The sequence below is a fragment of the Chiloscyllium plagiosum genome, unplaced genomic scaffold (genome assembly GCF_037043375.1).
Source record: "Chiloscyllium plagiosum isolate Xiang-an unplaced genomic scaffold, Cpla_swu_hap1 HiC_scaffold_34, whole genome shotgun sequence".
Taxonomy (NCBI): domain Eukaryota; kingdom Metazoa; phylum Chordata; class Chondrichthyes; order Orectolobiformes; family Hemiscylliidae; genus Chiloscyllium; species Chiloscyllium plagiosum.
Genome location: NW_028270172.1, coordinates 44601728 through 44616054, shown reverse-complemented (window position 1 = coordinate 44616054; position 14327 = coordinate 44601728). Strand labels below are relative to the sequence as shown.

Here is a 14327-nt window from a genome sequence, read left to right as displayed (position 1 = left end):
GTATTTTTGCAAAGGTTAGATATAAACAAGAGCCTGATACTTAATTTTGTTTTTAAATGCAGTACATTTGAAATCCAGGCATACATTATGAACCATCTGAATCTGACATCTTGTGCCACCCACTCCCAACACCTCTCATCTCTCTTCCGCTCTCTCCCATTTTGGTTGAAGTGTGGGGGTTGTGGAGTGGGCTGTGGAGAGGATGTTAAATGAATCTTTGCTGGTAATGCAAAACAAGTGACAATGTGTTCCAACATGTTTCACATTCAACTTGATTTTGTTTATCATTGAACTCAACAGAAAAGAAAATCAGTAAAAGGTATAAATTATTTTTCATCAATACTCTGTCAAAGACTAATCTAACTCCATCTCTTTCACCAAGTCGTTGGTCTCTCTTTTTCTGATTTGGGATCTTTCAGATACCCAATGGGCACACAGTTGGAGGCAAGCAGGGAAATGTCTTCTTCATCACCAGATGATTTTCATCAAGGCAGGATTGGGGAGTGGGTACGTGTGGCTAGACATGCACCCCCAAAGGCCTCCTATCATCCCTGCAGCTTCAAGAACTCACTCCTTGCCCTTATTGGACAGTGAGCCGACCCTGTGAACACCACTGAGTGATTGTTTCCTACATGGTCCAAATCTTCCACTTGTAGAGAGAATGGGCACTTGTAGTCATGTGTCCACCAGCCAATTAGGTATTTATGCATGAAGAGCTGAGGAAGTCACAGAAAGTCCACATCCCCACCATTACCTCACAGAGTTAAAAGACTGGGCATCATATGTAAAAGGCATAAAGAGACATTCACAGAATCCCTACAGTGCAGAAGGAGACCATTTGCCTATCAAGTCTGCACCAACCCTCTGAAGAACATTCCACCCAGACCCCCATCCTATCCCCATAATGCCATTTACCACAGCTAATCCACCTAACCTGCAAATCACTGTGGGAGGAAACCAGAGCACCTGGTGGAAACCCACACTGACCCAGGGAGAATGTGCAAACTCTATGCGGAGTGTCATCCAAGGCTGGAATTGAAGCCAGGTCCTGGACACACCAGATGGCCGACTTCTTTAGAGACCGCAATTTCCCTTCCCATATGATTAAAGATGCCCTCCAATGCATCTCGTCCACATCCTGCCCCTCCGCCCTCAAACCCCACCCCTCCAACCGTAACAAGGAAAGAACCACCCTGGTGCTCATCTTCCACCCTACAACCTTCGCACAAACCACATCATCCAAAGACATTGCCGTCACCTCCAAAGGACCCCACCACTAGAGATATATTTCCCTCCCCACCCATTTCCGCTTTCCGCAAAAACTGTTCCCTCCGTGACTACCTAGTCAGGTCCATGCCCTCCAATAACCCACCCTCCTGTCCTGGCACCCTCCCCTGCCACCATAGGAATTGCAAAACCTGTGCCCACACCTCCTCCCTCACCTCCATCCAAGGCCCTAAAGGAGCCTTCCACATCCATCAAAGTTTTACCTGCAAATCCACAATATCATTTATTGTATCCGTTGCTCCCAATGCGGTCTCCTCTACATTGGAGAGACTGGACGTCTCCTAGCAGAGCGCTTTAAGGAACATCTCCAGGACACCCGCACCAATCAACCCCACCGCCCTGTGGCCCAACATTTCACCTCCCCCTTCCACTCTGCCGAGGACATGGAGGTCCTGGGCCTCCTTCACCGCCGCTCCCTCACCACCCAACGCCTGGAGGAAGAATGCCTCATCTTCCGCCTCGGAACACTTCAACCCCACGGCATCAATGTGGATTTCACCAGTTTCCTCATTTCCCCTTCCCCCACCTCACCCCAGCTCCAATCTTCCAGCTCAGCACCGCCCTCATGACCTGTCCTACCTGCCTATCTTCCTTTCCACCTATCCACTCCACCCTCCTCTCTAACCTATCACCTCCATCCCCACCCCCATTCACCTATTGTACTCTATGCTACTTTCTCCCCACCCCCACCCCCCTCTTATTTACCTCTCCACCCTGCAGGCACCCTGCCTCTATTCCTGATGAAGGGCTTTTGCCTGAAATGTCGATTTTCCTGCTCCTCGGATGCTGCCTGACTGGCTGTGCTTTTCTAGCACCACTCTAATCTAGCTTCATTCTAGCTGTCCAAAAGAAGGTTTGGAGTACTGCAACCCTTGTTACCTCCTCTGTACCTGCCATCTGCCACTTTCATCCCTGGTGATGATGCCATCCATATGAAACAGGGCAAATATCCAAGTGCAGATTAAGAATGGCTCTTAGGGGTTCCCCTCCTGGCCATTTCAGAATTCTTCTTGTTGATGTGGCCATGTCCGTAGTAATTCACACATCACTCTACACCATCGCTTTTATTTCCTCCATCATTCTTGACACATGCTCTATTCTCCTTGCCCTAGCTTTGGTGACCTTTGAATCACCTCCGTCACCTTTATTCAGCTTCAAGTCCCCCTCAGCGCAGAGAAACCCAACCCAACAGGAAATGCAGTGTTATGGGGATGGTGTGGGTCTGGGTGACTCGATAGAGACTCAATGAGCCAAATGACCACCCTCCCCACTGTCAGGATTCGATGATCCTAAGGAAGATCACCATGTCCATTGCACTGCATGTTTAAGCTGTCCTGAAGCTGAAGGCACATGTTTCTCATTTGCTGAATCCCTAATATGGAGGGTACATTTAATCTGACATGGTTGCCTTTTGATGAGCATGTCTGAGATTCAAATGTACTTACTTGATTCACTCGTGGGATGTGGGTATCATTTGTTGCCCATCCATCATTACTCCTTGATAAAGCGGTCACCTTGTGAGTTACCTACTTGAACTGCTGAATGTATTTGCTGTATTAAAGAGAGTCCAGACACTTGCCAAAAGGCAGTTTGAAGCCTCCTCAGTCCATTGCCTACTTAATCCCACAGTTTCATCCCACCATCAGGAATCTGACTTTTGACAATAATGCATAACTAAGTGCCGCATTCACCTTATTTCCTGCTCCCCAGATCTTCCCAAGACTCCACCCATAGATTGGGATTCTGATTCCCATTTGACCCAGAGGTTGAAGCGCTGGTGGAAAATGTTGCCCTAACATCCATTTCCTCACGTTGGTTTGTGAATAATTTCGGGAAATCTCCATAGCTTAACAAAGCCTAATAAATACGCATGTATTTTGTTGTCTATAGCAGCAATACACCTTGCCACGTAGAGGTTATTGTTTCTGGTCTGCATCTTGGAAGAATTGATCATTTGGGTGTAAGGATGTCAGATCATTTCAATTGGAGTAATAACAAATTTGAGATCCCTTGCAGATGTCGACTTTTTCCCACCTGGATTTTATTCATCCAGCTATTCGAACACATTCAAATATGGGGCCAATATGTCTGCCATAGAGTCATAGAGATAGAATCATTGAGTTGCACAGCTCGGAAACAGACCCTTCGGTCCAACTCGTCCACGACGACCAGATATCCTGAATTATTCTCGTCCCATTTGCCAGCATTTGGCCATATCCTTCTAAACCCTTGTAAGTCATATACCCATCCAGACACCTTTTAAATGTTGTAATTTTACCAGCCTCCACCACTTCCTCTGGCAGCTCATTCCATACACGCACCACCCTCTGTGTGAAATAATTGCCCCCTAGGTTCCTTTTAATTCTCTCCCCACTCACCTTAAACTGTAAACCTTTTCAGGACAAAGGTTGGAGCTTGTGAATTAAGTTTTTTCTAGTAAGGATTAATTGGGCAAGTGGAAGGATGATGAGTATTTTCTGGTTTCATGAGCTGAGCAATTGTCTGTTCTAGTAAGAAATAAAATCAAAACCAGAGCTTTATCAGGTTTAAGGATATATAATTTCACTGAAAATTGAATCTGTAAGTTAGGAAAGATATTAAATATTCCATGTGGGAAATATTGAATTTTTATATTTTTGAATTTAAAATGCAATCCCTTGATATCCAGTCTGATCGAACCTGAGCTGTAGTTTTGTATGGTCTCTGTGAAGCCTCAAATTGCAGGGCTGCCTACTAACTGTAAAGACAACACTCGATCCCTACAGTGTTGGACTAGGACTGTCACATCCCCTTCAGCATATGACTGCCACACAATTAGCAGGCACAGCTGTGACATGATCTGTCAAGCCTTACAAATTAGACAAGAATATCAGTTGGTTCTCTTCCTCCCACGTCTGTGTGCGTTAAATGATACTTCACTTCTCTTAACAAAATGAGATGCACATATCTTGAAATTAGCTTGTAATTCTTGCAAAAAAAAAACACCTTTTTCAAAAGTTTCACAATTTTTTCATTCATTCATGAATGCTGGATGTTCCTGACCAGGCCCACACTTATTGCTCATCTTTAAATTAACACAAACTGAGATCTTATTGTGGCTTTCTATTGAAGAGTTTGTTTCAAATTAGAGCGATTTTATAAGATAAATCACAAGTCATGCATATAAATATGAGGCATTCCTTGAGACACTTGACCTGAATTTCAGTGACATCATATCTAGGTTTCATAAGTGACTGTTACCACCCAAAAATATTAAGAACAATATACATTTTAAAAAATCATGGAAATATAATAAGCTTTAGGATGTCAATTGTAAGTCATGTAACCCAAGATCATGTCAGCAATTTTCGTGGAACTGAGGCATCACCGTCTCTATCTGTAATAACTCACTTTGAGTACCATGTAATTCCTTTTCAGCCACACATTTATGCACCAGTGCACACTAGTCTCTAGAACATGACAAGGGCATTAAAATTGTAGCTTAGCAATGACTCCAATCATTGAGTAGCTGTGACGTATTGTTATTAATTCATGATATATACAATAGAATTTGTCCATTGTGCTTAGCTGGTGCCAAATTGTTTTAACAATGGAATCAAAATTGTAATGCTTCTGCAAATCTGTGTGTTATTATATAACAGAAGACAGGTCAATTAATTCATGCATGGTATGTTTAGAGTTCCAAAGATCTGCTAGTAATCATGCTCATACATAATAAATGTAAGCTATTTTGTTTCCTGTAAAAAAACATGAATCTACTTCAAGAGCAATTAAATGACTGTGAGATGCTTTGAAATATCCTCAGAATGTCAAAAGATTACAAGAGTCCAAATTATTTAGTTTATGGGAAAGAAAATGCCATTTATCAACAAGACTCCTGTTGGCTAACTGAAGCATTGTGGAGGTCTAATGATAAAAATAAACAAATTCCACAACACAATACAATTAAAAAGTTACCAATCAAATCATCAGTGTTTAAGGAAGACAGATAAGCCAATGGTCTAATTATAAATAAAGAGAACAACACGAAAAAGGAACTGTTACTTATGCTACAGAGATCTGTTTAAGAGGTGACTGCAGCAAACAGTGCACAGCTAGCTCACTATATTGATTTGTATTTTACTCTCTAAATCAGTAAAAGCTAAATCAGGAACTGATTGCCAGTTAAATTATAATGCTAGTAAACAATTTGACTGAAATTTCAAAATAATCCCAAATAGCACAGTTGAACTCATGAGAGTTGTGCAAGGATTTAATTGGATAGCTCCTGAATATGGGCACAGGGATTGCAATGTGAAATTAATCTCTGACCACTGATTATAGTTGCCACAACATCAAATTTGTTCATTTTCCTGATTGCTGCATTCAACCAGCACTATCCACACTGTTATTAAATTGGCACCAACAGCACACGGCCTTCAATCACAAGTGTCTACTCACAGTTCAAGGCAGCTGCCACCTTGTAAAGAGTATGTTGCTGTGTTTTCAACAGCCTGCCATGCAAGATCCAACAATGGCTGACTACATCAAAGAGCGTGCACTAACATTTTCAGACACTGCACTTGAGGTCTTGGTGAAAAATGGGAAATCCTCTTTCAATCAAGACCACCATTCCATCACTTTTCCTAATTGCTTGTTAACTTTCCGCATTGCTTGTACAAATATACCCAATTTTCTCCAAACATCAAAATTTACAAGTTTTACACTATTTAAAAAACATTTTGCTTTTCTACTGTGATGACCAAATTGACTAGCCTCACATTTCCTCACAATATATAGAATATAGTATAGTACAGCACAGGAACAGGTCCGAATTGAATTGATTTTATTGTCACATGTACCGAGGCACAGTGAAAAGCTTCGTCTTGTGAGCAATACAGGCAGATCACAGAGTTAAGTAGAATAGATCAGTAAATAATAGGTAAACAGTGGCAAAAACAAAAACACAGGTACAGGCAAATGTTAAAGGTTTGTGAGTTTATTCAGTATTCATGCAACAGTAGGGTAGAAACTGTTGCTATACCGGCTGGTGTGTGTGTGGTCAGGTTTCTGTACCTTTGCCCCCAATGGTAGAGGTTCTAGAAAAACATTGCCAGGGTGGGATGGATCTTTGAGAATGCTGGCAGCCTTTCCTTGACAGCGGGCCTGGTAGATGGATTCTATAGATGGGAGGTTGGCCTTTGTGATTGTCTGGGCCGAGTTCACCACTCTCTGCAGCCATCTCAGTTGCCATACCAGGTAGTGATACATCCAGACAGAATGCTCTCGATGGTGCACCTATAAAAGTTGGCAAGGGTATTCGCTGTCACGCCAAATTTCCTCAGCTGCCTGAGGAAGAGGAGACATTGTTGGGCCTTTGTAACCAGTGTGTCCACATGAAGAGTCCAAGAAAGCTTGTTGTGGATGACCAGTCCCAGAGGCTTGACACTCTCCACTCGTTCCACCTCTGTGCTGTTAATGTGTAGGGGGGGTATGAGTAACATCCCGCTGAAAGTCAATAATGCGTTCCTTGGTTTTGCCGGCATTGAGAGCTAGGTTGTTCTCAGTACACCATTTTTGCAGGTCTTCCACCTCCCGTCTGTAGTCTATTTTGCCGCCATCTGAGGCTCCACTGGAACAAGCCCCAGCCTATTCAACCTCTCCATGTAGTTATAGAGTCACAGAGATGTACAGCACAGAAACAGACCCTTCAGTCCAATCTGTCCATGCCAACCAGATATCCCAACCCAATCTAGTCCCACCTGCCAGCACCCGGCCCATATCCCTCCAAACCCTTCCTATTCATATATCCATCCAAGTGCCTCTTAAAATGTTGCAAATTGTACCAGCCTCCACCACATCCTCTGGCAGCTCATTCCATACACGTACCACCCTCTGTGTGAAAAAGTTGTCCCTTAGGTCTCTTTTATATCTTTCCCCTCTCACCCTAAACCTATGCCCTCTAGTTCTGGACTCCCCCACCCCAGGGAAAAGACTTTGTCTATTTATCCTATCCATGCCCCTCATAATTTTGTAAACCTCTATAAGGTCACCCCTCAGCCTCCGATGCTCCAGGAAAAACAGCCCCAGCCTGTTCAGCCTCTCCCTGTAGCTCAGATCCTCCAACCCTGGCAACATCCTTGTAAATCTTTTCTGAACCCTTTCAAGTTTCACAACATCTTTCTGATAGGAAGGAGACCAGAATTGCATGCAATATTCCAACAGTGGCCTAACCAATGTCCTGTACAGCCGCAACATGACCTCCTAACTCCTGTACTCAATAGTCTGACCAATAAAGGAAAGCATACCAAACACTTTCTTCAGTATCCTAGCTATCTGCTACTCCACTTTCAAGGAGCTATGAACCTGCACTCCAAGGTCTCTTTGTTCAGCAACACTCCCTAGGACCTTACCATTAAGTGTATAAGTCCTGCTAAGATTTGCTTTCCCAAAATGCAGCACCTCGCATTTATCTGAATTAAACTCCATCTGCCACTTCTCAGCCCATTGGCCCATCTCGTCCAGATTCTGTTGTAATCTGAGGTAACCCTCTTCGCTGTCCACTACACCTCCAATTTTCGTGTCATCTGCAAACGTACTAATTGTACCTCTTATGGTCGCATCCAAATCATTTATGTAAATGACAAAAAGTATAGGACCCAGCACCAATCCTTGTGGCACACCACTGGTCACAGGCCTCCAGTCTGAAAAACAACCCTCCACCACCACCCTCTGTCTTCTACCTTTGAGACAGTTCTGTATCCAAATGGCTAGTTCTCCCTGTATTCCATGAGATCTAACCTTGCTAACAGTCTCCCATGGGAAACCTCGTTGAATGCCATACTGAAGTCCATATATATCACGTCCACCACAGCAACGAGCACCCAAGCTACAAATCTTCTCACAAACTTTGAATACTATAGCTGATGGGGGCTATATTCAGCCACATATTGGGTCTCAAAATACTGTGTTGCCTGCCCAGTATCAGCATTAAGGTCATCAACTTGCAGGGAGACCAAGAATGGGTGGCAAAGGATCCACTTATTGTGATACATGTATGTACCAATACATAGCTACTTCTAAAGAATAGGTTCTGCTAAGCAAATATTAGCAACTAAGGTCTTAATTAAAAAGCAAAACAACAAGGGCAATAATGTATAGAATCCTGCTTGAACTATGAGTACATTGACAGAGTATTTGATAAGATCAGAAAGTTGACAGTATGGCTCAAAGAATAGTTGATTGATTTATTGTTGTCGCGCGTACAAAGATACCGTGAAACATATTGTTTTGCATGCTACACAGGAGATCAAACTGTACAAAGTGCATCAGTGCAGCACAACAATGTTACAGCCACAGAGAAAGAGAGATCAGAGTTAACATTCGAATGTCTGATAACTGGAGGAAAGAAGGTGTTCTTAAATCTATTTTTATGTGTATTCAAACTTTTATATCTTCTGCCCAACAGAAGAGTATGGGAAGGATTTTTGATGATGTTGGTCACTTTCCCAACAAAGCAAGAAGGAAAGATAGAGTCAATGGATGGAAGGCTGGTTTGCATGATGGACTGGGCTAAGTTCATGACTCTGCTGTTTCTTGCAGTCTTAGAAAATGCAATTGTCAAACCACATTGTGATACATCCAGATAGGATGCTTTATTTCGTTCATATGTAAAAATTGGTAAGAAACTATGTGGACATGCTGAATTTACTTAGCCTCCTGAGGAAGTAGAGATATTGTTGTGCTTTCTTGACCGTCATGTTCATGGGGTGGACTAGGAAAGATTGTTATGATCATCACTCCCCGGAATTTGATGTTCTTGACCATCTCCTCTTTGGCGCCATTGATGCAGATAGGAGCATGCCCTCAACTCCATTTCGCAAAATCAATGACCAGCTCTTTCATTTTGTTGACATTGGTGGAGAGCTTTACACCATGCCTCTCAGTACTCAATCTCTTTCCTTAATTCTGTCTCATCATTGTTTGAGATCCGACCTACAATGTCAGTAAACTTGCAAATGACCCATACAGTCCAAGAATGTGTAGGTTAGGTGGGTCAGCCATGGGAAAATACATGGTTAGAGGGAAAAGGTAGGGGGACTGGCCTCGGGAGGATGCTCTTCAGAGGGTCAGTATGGAATCATTGGGCCAAATGGCCTGTTTCCACACTGTATGGATTCTATGAACAGGTTTGGTGTTCTTGCCTGTGTAGGTGAGAGCAGCAAATGAAGGGTGGATGATCATGTCATTATGGTTCAAAGAATACTATAGCTGGTGGGGGCTATATTCAGCCACAATGTAAGTCCCAAAGTGCTGTGCCACAAAGTACTCAATCTCTTTCCTTAATTCGGTCTCATCATTGTTTGAGATCCGACCTATAATGGTGGTGTCATCAGTAAATTTGCAAATGATGTTGGTGTGGGAGAATGGTCTGGAAGAAATGGATACCAATTCATGGGCCACTGTCACAAATATGAGGAACGAGGGAACCATGACATTGCGACGGTTCTCCTAAACCTCCCTGGGAATGGTGCCATGGCGAGTCATATAACTAAGACTTCACAGAGGGCTTAGGACTGCTGGGCAGCATGTACATGAAACGTAATTAGAAATATAAAGCAAAAAGACAAGGGAAAAGTCTATCACTGTCATAGGAGGGCACAGAAAGATAAGACCAGCAGTAATTATGGTCTGAGTAAGTTTGAAAACATGGTTGAAACCACCTGATGAAGGAGCAGCGTTCCAAAAGCTAGTGCTTCCAACTAAACCTGTTGGCCTATAGCCTGGTGTTGTGTGGTTTTTAACTTTGTACACCCCAGTCCAACACCAGCATCTCCAAATCATAGTTGAAACCAACAGACTAATAGGAGATTTCGGGAGAAGCAGGTTTAGAAATGCAAGAATAAATTTGAGACAATAGAGAAGTATATCAATGCAAACAAGTCCAAGCTGAATGGGACAGGAAGGGACAGAGTTTAACATGCATCAGAGAGTGTGGTCTGTTCAGGGAACAGTAGCAAAAAGAAAATGGAAGTCACTTTTCCTCCATACAACAGATGAACTAATGGCAGATGTAAAAATAACTGGTTCAGGATGTAATCACCATGTCAGAGGTGTGGTGACAAGGTAACCAAGATTGGACAATAAATATTCCAGGATATGCAACATTTTTAAAAAGGGAGAATGGAAATAGAGGAGAGTTAGCCCTTAAAATCAACTATGAAATAATGCCATTTTTAAAAAAAAGGGTGATTTTGGCTCCTAAGAATAACAAGGGTTAGACCATACTAGTGGAATAGATCATCGATCCCACAGTAGTATATATAACATTGGGTAGAGCTTTAGGCAAGAAACTATTGGAGCTTCACCAAAGACAATATGATATTTAGGCAACATTTTAATCTTCATATGGACCAGACTAGTGAAATTGGCAAAGATTTTCTGGAACGCATCGAAGAGTGTGGTGCTGGAAAAGTACAGCTGGTCAGATAGCATCTGAGGAGCAGGAGAGTTGAGCATAAGCCCTTCATCAGAAACTTCTGTCTTGCTCCTCGGATGCTGCCTGACCTCCTGTGCTTTTCCAACACTAAGCTCTTGACTCTGATCTGCAGTCCTTACTTTCCCCAAAAAGATTTTCTGGAAGATGAATTTATAGAATACCTTCCTGACCTTTTCCTATAATAATGCTCTGAAACTAACCAGAGGTAAAACCATTTTAGCTGTAATACTGTACAATGAGGCAAGATGTGTTCGTGTTGATATAGTAAACAATCTACTGGGAAATAATGATCATAATACAATTGAATTCCACACTAACTTTGAAAAAGACATACTTTAATCATAAGCAGGAATCTTGAACTTTAAAATGCCAATCATGTAAGTATGAGGGTATGGTCTTTGGACGGAGACGGTTTTAGGAAGCAGCAAAGGACCACCCAAACATTGATCACATGAGTGTACGCTAGACAGGAATACACATACAGAATTGGACTTTTACAAACAAAATGAAAGACAGTAGCTAAAGTATACATTGTTTCTTTATAATGATAAACAGGAGAAATTCTCATTGGGTATGATGAAATGACAGAGATATTGAACAAATACCTTGTGCATATCTTTACAAAAGAAGATCAAAGTTGCATATCAGATGTAAAGAGTAACAAAAACTCTGATGAAAGTAAGTAAATTAAGGCAATGAATATCAAAAGAAACTCCAAAATCCAGCAACTCGGAACCTGATGGCCTACATCCTAGTATTCTAAAAGGGGTAGGAGAGATTGTGGATACACTGTCAGTGGCTTTCCAAAACTCGCGAGATTTGGAAAAGGTCCCAACAAATTAGAGGTTAGAAAATTTAATACTGCTTTCAAGAAAGGATGGAGAGAAAACAGGAAATTACAAACCTGATGCCTATTTCGGGAAGATGCCGGATTACGGATTGCACCTGAATTGAAAGGGAACTAATGTACTGGCAGGGAGATTTGCTAGAGTTGCTCGGGTGGATTGAAACAAATAAGATGGAGGGGTGGGACCCAGGGAGATAGTGAGGAAAGAGATCAATCTGAGACTGGTACAGTTGAGAACAGAAGCGAGTCAAACAATCAGGACATGCAGCATCAAAGCAGAGAACAAGATAGGACTGATAAATTAAACTGCATTTATTTCAATGCAAGAGGCCTAACAGGGAAGGCAGATGAACTCAGGGCATGGTTAGGAACATGGGACTGTGATAACATAGCAATTATAGAAACATGGCGCAGGGATGGACAGGAATGGGAGCTTAATGTTCCCGGATACAAATAAAGGGCGGGGCAACAGGGCAGGGAGAATGGTGTTTTTGATAAGGGATAGTATTACTGCTGTACTTAGGGGGGATATTCCCGGAAATACATCCAGGGAAGTTATTTGGGTGGAACTGAGAAATAAGAAGGGGATGATCACCTTATTGGGATTGTATTATTGCCCCCCTAATAGTCAGCGGGAAATTGGTAAAAAAAAAACTCGTAAGGACATCTCAGTTAACTGTAAGAATAATAGGGTGGTTATGGTAGGGGATTTTAACTTTCCAAACATAGACTGGGACTGCCATAGTGTTAAGGGCTAAAATGAAGGGGAATTTGTTAAGTGTGTACAATAAAATTTTCTGATTCAGTATGTGGATGTACCTACTAGAGAAGGTGCAAAACTTGACCTACTCTTGGGATATAAGGCAGTATTCTTTGAACCATATGGCATGATCATCCACCTTTCATTTGCTGCTCTCACCTACACAAACAGCAAGAACACCAAACCTGTTCATAGAATCCATACAGTGTGGAAACAGGACGAAATCATTTGGCCCAATGATTCCGTACCGACCCTCTGAAGAGCATCCTACCCAGGCCAATCCCCCTACCTTTTCCCTCCACTCCTGTATTTTCCCTGTAACCTAACCGACACATTCTTGGACTGTATGGGTTAATTTAGCATGACCAATCCACCTAACCTGCACATCGTTGGACTGTGGAAGGAAAACAGAGCACACAGTGGAAACCCACCCAAACAGAAGGAGAATATGCAAACTCCATATAGACAGTTGCTTGAGGGTGGAAGCAAATCTAAGTCCTTGGCATCGTAAGGCAGCAGTGCTAACCACTGAGCCACTGTGCTGCCCCTTGTAGAAACAGCAAGAGCTGGATTGAATTTGAGCTAATCTTGATGAATGTTTATAAAACTAGCAAATAGAAAATCACCTGGATCACATTCTTGCCTCATTTGCAATCAGACCTTCCTATCCCTAACCTTGGAGCAAATCAGAACTACCTCACCTATGGTGTGACTGCCTCCTGAACAAAAATGTCTCAGTAAACTTTCCCCTTCTTGGTGCTTCACAGTGTCTGAAGCTTTGACTCTGAGCTAAGTTGCTGAAACATACGGCAGATGTAATTGCAATGGATCACATTGGCAAATATTAGCTCCCAAATGCTAGAGTCGGAGCAACACATTACCTCCCCAGCCATTTTAATTATGTTGTAATTAAATAATTGGGTTTCAGGTTTAGAAATGACACTCAACTATTACCTGTGGTTATATTAGTTGTTTAAGTATAAATATAATGCAATGCTATATTTTCCAACACCAGTTTAAACAAGTGCCCCTCTTTTAGGGGATAAAGTCTTAAAACTGACCAACCAATCAACTACCTGCACACCAAAGAAATATCTCTGAACACTCACCAGCTACTGGAAACTGAAAAAAAAAGCCATAAAAACCAGCACTTCGTTCTTCCTGCGTGCCACTTGACCAAGTTGGCACTCATAGTTCACAGAACTCTGTCTTTGGCTCACTCTGTGTGGCAGCAAAAGCCTGTCCACTTTCATAGAGTTGATGACTCACATACAATTTGCAATTACTAAGTCAGCTTCTTGCTCCAGAGGTTAGCATCTATTCATTTTGAGTTGATTGACAGATAGCAGCCACTGCCAAACAGTTTCTGATAACGAGATGTCTTTTCTAGCGAGCAGCTTTAAAGCCCGAAGACAGAATCAGAATGCCAGTTAAAATTATAGCTTAGGTAAAATCCACTCACATTAAATTTCCAGGTTAGCATTTGTACCTTAAAGCATTCTGTCTTGTCTTATTCGTGTTTGCACAAGTATTACAAAGAGGATGTTAGTTAGAAGTCTGAAAGACACTTAGTGCAGGATTGAATTTGAGCTAATCTTTACAAACTTTTATAAGACTAGCCAATAGAAATGTACATCTCCTGACATAAACACCATTTCAGTTTGTGTTTATTTAGAGGAGTTGATAAAGTGTGGAGTTGGAAAAGGCATTGCAAGTCAAGCAGCATCAGAGGAACAGGGGAGTTGACATTTCAGGTTGGGACCTTTCATCAGGACTGGGGGCAGGAAGGGGTCTGAGAAATAAATAGAGGGATGGGGGTTGGGCTGGGGGGGGGGAATAGGATGACGATAGGTGGATGCAGGTAGGAAGTGATTGTGACTGGTCAATGGGAAGGGTGGAGCAGATAGGTGGGGAGGAAAATGGACAGGTTAGGTCAGATGAAGAGGCTGGGACAG

General features: G+C 42.3%; 1 protein-coding gene across 1 annotated transcript in view; it reads right to left on the bottom strand.

Annotated features, from left to right (window-relative positions):
- The window catches only part of ripor2 (RHO family interacting cell polarization regulator 2), a 256355-nt gene that overhangs the window by 205359 nt on the left and 36669 nt on the right, over nt 1–14327 (bottom strand). The window lies entirely within an intron of this gene.